General features: G+C 43.4%; 1 pseudogene; it reads left to right on the top strand.

Moving 5' to 3' along the window:
• The first annotated feature begins 642 nt into the window (after positions 1-642).
• LOC121047249 lies at positions 643-1,456 on the top strand (annotated as a pseudogene).
• Positions 1,457-7,025: the final 5,569 nt, after the last annotated feature.

Consider the following 7,025-nt stretch of genomic DNA (forward strand, 5'->3'; position numbering starts at 1 on the left):
TGCGGCCTCCAAGCGGCCTATAGTTGGTGCCCATTGACACTAAAGGGGTCATGCAACATATTGGGTTAGAATGTTTCTCACTTTTCACAAGAACAGTGTCACTAGCGAGACCCAAGCATACTAGAACGCAATTTTACGGATCCGGGAACTTTATTGTTGCATTGTAATTAAAAGGATAAAAGCAGACTATTTCTTTCAGTTTCCCCTTCGCCGAGCTCGATGACGTAGTTGTGGGGGCCCTGATTCTGACGTAACCTGACATTCCAACATAGCAATGTATGCTACTTGGTGCTGTACCCTTCAGCATTGGCCAGGTTATGATGAAACGGAGTTTAGATAGTGCACGCTTTGAATAGGGTCAATTCCTGGTTGGTAAATGGTAAATATGTATTGCTGATGCTAACAACTCAGATGTGGCAAGAAGTGGCCAAAGGTTTCGAGCAGAAGTGGAACTTCCCCCACTGTGTTGGCTAAGTGGATGGGAAGCATATCCAGATTTAGGCATTACCACATTCTGGCAGCATGTACTACAGCTACAAGGTACTGTTTGGATTCGGTCGTTGTTTATGTGCTCGGACTAATGCTCTGCCTTTCTTTGTACGCGGTGAATTGTTGTTACAGGGTACATACTTTATTGCACTTATGCCTTTCGTTGACAGCGACCTAAGGTTTGTGTCCGTTGACGTTGGAGTCTATGGACGACAAAGTGATGTCGGTACCCTCCGTGTCTCGCGGTTCGGGAAGTGCCTCGAAGAAGGTCGTCTCGGCCTGCCCTCTCGATAGCATCTCCCAAGCACGTCGACTGTGGCGCCACATGTATTCAGCGGGGACGAGGCGTTTATACTCCGCCCGGACTTTCTGCGGCAATACCGGGGAAAAACCAAGACGAAGAGAAAATAATCTTCAATTGCCGTCTAAGCCGAGCAAGGTAAGCCGATTCACACAAGGGGTATCTTCCATTGTACATTACATTAAATGTTTCATTTCTAAACGGGCTGTGTGGATAACACTTTTGGAGTCATGGCCTCCAGGTTCCGAATTTTCCTCCGCACTATCAACTTGCTGCCAGACAATTCAGACTATGTTGTAATGAGGACCTGCGTACTCCACAACTTGCCCAGGGAGGACTCAATCTACATGTGACGGAGCTGCGTAGATAGCGAAGATGCCTACGGCAATGTCAAGGAGGGCCAGTGGCGTGAGATCCTTAAGGATGAGGGTTCGGCCATGTTTGTCCGGAAGCCCCCTGTTGGCCACAACATTGGGGGATCGGCAGGATGCGCAAGGGACTTATTTCGCTCCTATTTCGTAAGTATAGTGGGTTCAGTGTCGTAGCAGCTAGCCTATGCTGGACTTAAGTCAGTTGTGAATAGCGGCGAGCAGCCACGAGCAGCCATGGGTGGCCGCAGGCATCAGCAGGCAGCTACTAAGCAGCCACAGGTCACCACAAGCAGAAGCAAGGAGCAGGCCGCAGAGCCAGACAAGGCAGCCGTAGGCAGCCATACATACTCTAACTTCCGATAAATTACTCGATCCGAGGTGTTTCATGTATTTTATTCTGTGAAATAAAAGATGCGCAAACACTTTTTGCTTTAAATTCTATTCTGGCAACCGAAACCTTCTCCCACCTTCAATGCGACAGGCGACAACGATACTAATTCCCAAACGGAAAAGCGGAGCGTCAGTCAGAAGCAGCGAAGACATTCGATCAATAAGCCTTCTGACAACGGATTATAAGATTCTAGCAAAAATTATATCAAAACGCCTGGAAGTCGCATTCCATTACATGGAAATAATAAGGCGTATGGTTTTAAAAACAGGTTGATATTCACTAAACTGCATACATTGAGGATTATAGCGGAAACGGCAGAAGCGATGGGACGTCCTATGGCTGTCCTACAACTAGATGTAAAAAAAAAAAGCGTTTTATAAAGTGTATCGCTCCTTTTTATTTTCAATATCAGAGCACTGAGGAACCAGAGAATTTCTGCTCAATGCTATTAAAATATGTTACAGGGACATAAGCACATGGGTACTAATCAATGGACGCAAGTCACGCTTTATTCCCGTGAAGTCGCCGGTACGGCAAGGGTGCCTAATGTCGCCCACACTCTTTGCTATATATCTAGAACCGATGTGTAAGGCAATCTTCAATTACCGCATCAAAAAGGGTGCAAGCCTGGGTGAAATGTCAGCACGGCTGCTAGCTTACGCGGATGACATCACCCTCATTGGCCATGCTCAGAAAGATATAATGCGGGCGGTAGAACTTTTAAGGCAATTAGGGACGTTTCCGGAGTTGAAACGAACTCAAGAAAGTCTGTTGGAGCCTGACTGGTGTTGTGAGCATCCAAGCCAGAACATTTCTTGGTCATCGTGTGGTCCACCCCAATCTCCAGCTATCTTGGGGTTGGGCTGGGTACAGAGCAGCTAAGGACCGTACTGGAAGACATTCACCTGAGCAGACTGAGGGCCGGAATCCCAGAATGGCTGGCCGGATACGTGCCTCTACCGAACAGAGCGTTTATTACGGGTTCGAATCCCGACCGAGGTGCCCGCAATATGACGGAGGCTTATTGCGGAGAAGGCGCCGTGTAACCGAGCTTTCGCTTGCACGTCAAAAGATCTTCAGGTGGTCGAAATTAATCCTCAGTCCTCTGGGGCGTGCCAGATGCCCGTCGTAGGTTTGGCACGTAAAACCCCCAAATTTGGCTTTTAGCAATGCAGTATTTTTTTGCACTGTCTGGTATTCGGCGAAAGCTGTTCCGTGTGGGCAAATCGATGTGCGAAAAGTTCATCGGTTTTGTGCATCGTTTGTGTGGGGCCTGGGTTTGTTTCAGCTTTCACGATTTTGTTTTAGTAATACATTCGTGAATACCGTTTGAGAGCTTCAGAAATATAAAAAAAACAAATCAACAAGGTTATATACACTGCAAAAGCGCATATGGTCTCAGCATATTTACCAAATATAACAAACATATACATCAAATAAAGTATTTCCTATGTATCAGTAGTAAGACCTGCCGGACATGACTTGATATCGTTTTATTCATTTAGACAAATAAAAAACGGTTAACTTGCAATGGCAATCTTGTACTCAATTTCAAAGTGGACGAATTCTAGACGTGATGAAATGTTCGACACTCACGCATATGTATCGAAACAACTTTATAAATGACATAGGAGTTATAACCGGATTTTTACACTATACCCGCGCACAACCTTTTGTGGATTTTCGGAAGCGAAAAGCGCACGTGCACAGCTTAGACTGGCGTTAAAAATATGCAAGCGGACGTGCCTCTAAAGTTGAAACTAAATGGTCACATAAAGTTTTTCGCAAGTAACAAGCAATTGTACATATAATAATAAAATAAATACCGAAAGCAAATACCTTTTTATATACAGGTATTGCCTAATACATTCATTACAACACAAAGTTGGCAACAAGTAAAATTAACGTTGTTAGTAGAACATTTTTTATACGTCATTTATTGGTCCCTGGGTAAGGCTGAAATGTTTCTCGCGCTTTTCATCGACTTCTGCGTAAGCCGTGATACCATAGATCATTCATTTTATGATATCCAAATTATTCAAAATAGGGTTTCGAGAGCCTATTTAAAATGTTATGGAAAATTATTTTTAAACCCGATTACAAAAGTTAAATACAATGATCAATTGATGTGACCCAGTTTATAAGCTATTTGAAGCTTCATGGGCCTGGGCCCATTATTTTTTCACATATAAAATAGCCAAATAAACATCTCTATACAAAATCTGTAGACTTCCAATATGTGGACGGCACTGATTTTAGACCGCAGCAGGAGGAATTCAATCCTACCGCTCCTTTTTCTCAAAGCTATATAGTGGAAGTAATGACGTGTTTTGTAATAAATATAGTTTAAACCTTATCTTTATTTTTATTCCTAAAACTGTCGTGCGGAAGGCCACGGGATAAATGACAAAATACTGAACATCCTGAAATTGTTACCTTCTTAGGGCTTCGATACATATCTAGCGATAAATTCCCAGAATATTTGTGATTCCGCTAAGAATTGCACAAAAATAATGACCGCAACATTGTAAAAATCAAATCCAGACTATCAAGGTTAGCTACTATCTTAAATATTGCAAGCATTACAGAAATAATTGAGACTGCACGTATGAGCGTCGAAGCATTAGTATTAATTTTATGCTTTCCCGAAAACGATAGGATTCGTTAATATTTGAGCAGTTATTGCATTCAAGTAACGGGCTGTCATTGGCTCAGATTTAATACCCTGTAGAATTATTAATATTTTAAACAGACGTACACAAGCGAGCGTCGGGTTTTCATTTTTTTCTCCAAAATTAAACTCTAATACAATGTTGAAATACAACTATCCTCGGCACAAAATGGAATCGTAAATTTTGGTGATCGTCAGCGGAATTTTGCATCACTAGTTAAAACGCGTGTATGTCGTGTATTCGCTAAATCTCTCGTACTGTGTTCAGTGTAATCAGTGTACACATACTGAATTTCCGTATGCTATAAAGAGCTAAATTTTCAAAAGTACTATATTATTATTATTATCTTTTTTTTTTACTTCGCGATTTAAAGGAGAGTTATAACTTCTCTCCCTGGCAACAACATCATGGCATCCCGAAAACGGGACTTCGAAAAATTCAAGAAATATAAAGCCCGCAGAAATAAATTCGTTAACAGCTTTTTACAGGTCGAAAAATCATTTACGACAAAATATTCAAAATCGGGCATTCAGACTCGTTGAATATTCAGACACGTGGAATATTCGGGCCTGGTTGGGGTTTCTGTCCGGTTGGATTTTCCCACCTGTTGGGCACTCGGGCTTGGTTGGACCTCCCGTCTCGTTGGAAATTCAAACTCGTTCAACATTCAGGCTCAATCGCATCTTTCGTTCTGATGGACATTTCGGCTTGCCTCTTACATGATCTATTGGATATTTCGGGTCACTGAGTTATCCAATCTCGTTGTTCATTCTGACTACAAGCGCTCCAAGCCTTTCAAGGCTCTATCGTGGCATCCTTCTATCGACAATAAAAAGTACCTTTCCGTTCTTCGAAAAACACGAGCTCATCAAACCATAACACTCAAGCGTTCTCACAGAGTTACCCTTCGTCTGTAACTCGGAGTACTTCACACAAAATGCCGAAGGGGCGTTGAAGCAAAAACGAATGCGTGTAGACCATTAAAAGATGGCGCCTTTTGCGTGACGCCATTTCGCCTAATGGGTTGTGAAAGGCGTTTTGCGCATGCGCAGCAGCTCTTGCGAAATATCAGACACCGTACTTGCGTCCACAACCTAGTGACTGGACATTTTCGGCCCGGATGTTAAGCGCTGGAAAGGTGTAGAGCTGTGCATGTTCCGGTAAGCTGAGTTCCTCAACTTCCATGCTAACACCTTTTTTGCTGCCAAAACTTAAGAATGGCCCTCTATCAATATTCGATCTTCTATGCTTTTTTATGTTATTACCCCATCGGTGGTTCGGGCTACTACGGGAACGAGTTGTAGCCGCGAAATATTAGCGCATCAAGTATTAATTGCATCAGGTAACAAGAACGCAACGTCTGGTGATGCCAAGCTGTGTTCAAAACGCGCAGCTGCAGCGCACATTGTTGACGTTTTAGGGGGAACGACTTTGTGATTGCAGCCAGCGTTGGCAGGAGTCGTCAGAATTTTTTTTATGAGGGCTAAATAAAGTGTATCACTCCGTGAATGCGTCGCTATTCTTTAAAAAAAAGTTGTTTTTATTTAGCGAGAAAGGTTAAAAAAGTATGGAAAATCATGTTTCAAATGTGCAGATACAACAGATGAAAACAGATATTCGAGACGCCCGCCTCCCAGCAAGAAAACCAACCAACCGTTTTTTTTTTTTGTTATTCATTTTTGGAGCCGTTTTTGCGCGAGCGCTTTATTGGGGAATCAGATTTGTTGGATCAACGGGCTCACTGAGATTCCTGATTCTGCGATTTTAATTCGCTACTTTTGCCGTGTCGTGTTTTGTGCTTACCGGTCAGCTGGGTGCCCTCGTGTTTTTCTGCGTGTTTTTTTTTTTCGTGTTGGTACGCATGTCAGTGCGCTCGATTGAACGAGTCCGTGCGTGCTACAAGTGCTACCCCGTGAAGCTTCGTAGGACTAACGAGCCGGTACGTGCTTGTCCGAAATACCGGCAAAGAGCCTGCAGCTGGGGGACTTGCCAAAGGTAGAGTTAATTAGAATTCAGGAAGACTTCATGTATAAGCTCTGTATGATCATGGCCTAGTTGTACGGGCCGGCAGGCGTTCTCGCTCAGAACGACAAATGCAAAGCATCGCTTTATCGAAGCGAAAACCGGCCGGCGAATAGACCGATCCCACCAATCCTTTTGTTGCATGCGCGAGCCTGAGCGAACAACCTTGGGCGGCGACATAACTTGTTTCTTTTTGTCTTTTTAGACTTAGGCTAGGTGGCGCAAGTAACAGCCCATTACAAAAGGTAGAGTCAGTAACATCCATCCATCCATCTATTTAGACATACGAGGATTTGCAGCAGTGGGGTGCCCGTAGGTCCGCGAGCCTGCGCACGCTCTCACCTCGCTGCAAAGTCTACTCCGAAAACGCTTCTTAGTTAGTGTGTTTGTTTGAAATATTTTTTTTTTTTGGTGCAGCAGCATTGGGGTTATGATGCGTCAGAAACATTGTGTAAAGGACACCCGAAAACGCTTGTGACACTAGTCTGTAAGAAACAGGGGTGCTCCAATTAATGTGTTTACTTTCTGTAAACACGAGCATGTTGTCAAACGTTTTTTTGTATTTTTTGTTTTCCAAGCTTCGGTTTTTAGAACGTTGAGCATGTGACTTGCTTGGGTTTACAGCCGTTTTTTGTCTTCAGCTGTTAGTAAGTTGATAAGTTGAGTAGTAAGCAGGCAATATTGTAAGAATGATGTTCGGAGATTTTTTTTACCATTTTTGGGGCCGTTATGTTGAAGCGGAGGTCTGTGCGAAGGAGCCTGAGCCCGTGTGGAAGTGT

This window comes from Ixodes scapularis, unplaced genomic scaffold (genome assembly GCF_016920785.2).
Source record: "Ixodes scapularis isolate PalLabHiFi unplaced genomic scaffold, ASM1692078v2 PGA_scaffold10__122_contigs__length_95168666, whole genome shotgun sequence".
Taxonomy (NCBI): domain Eukaryota; kingdom Metazoa; phylum Arthropoda; class Arachnida; order Ixodida; family Ixodidae; genus Ixodes; species Ixodes scapularis.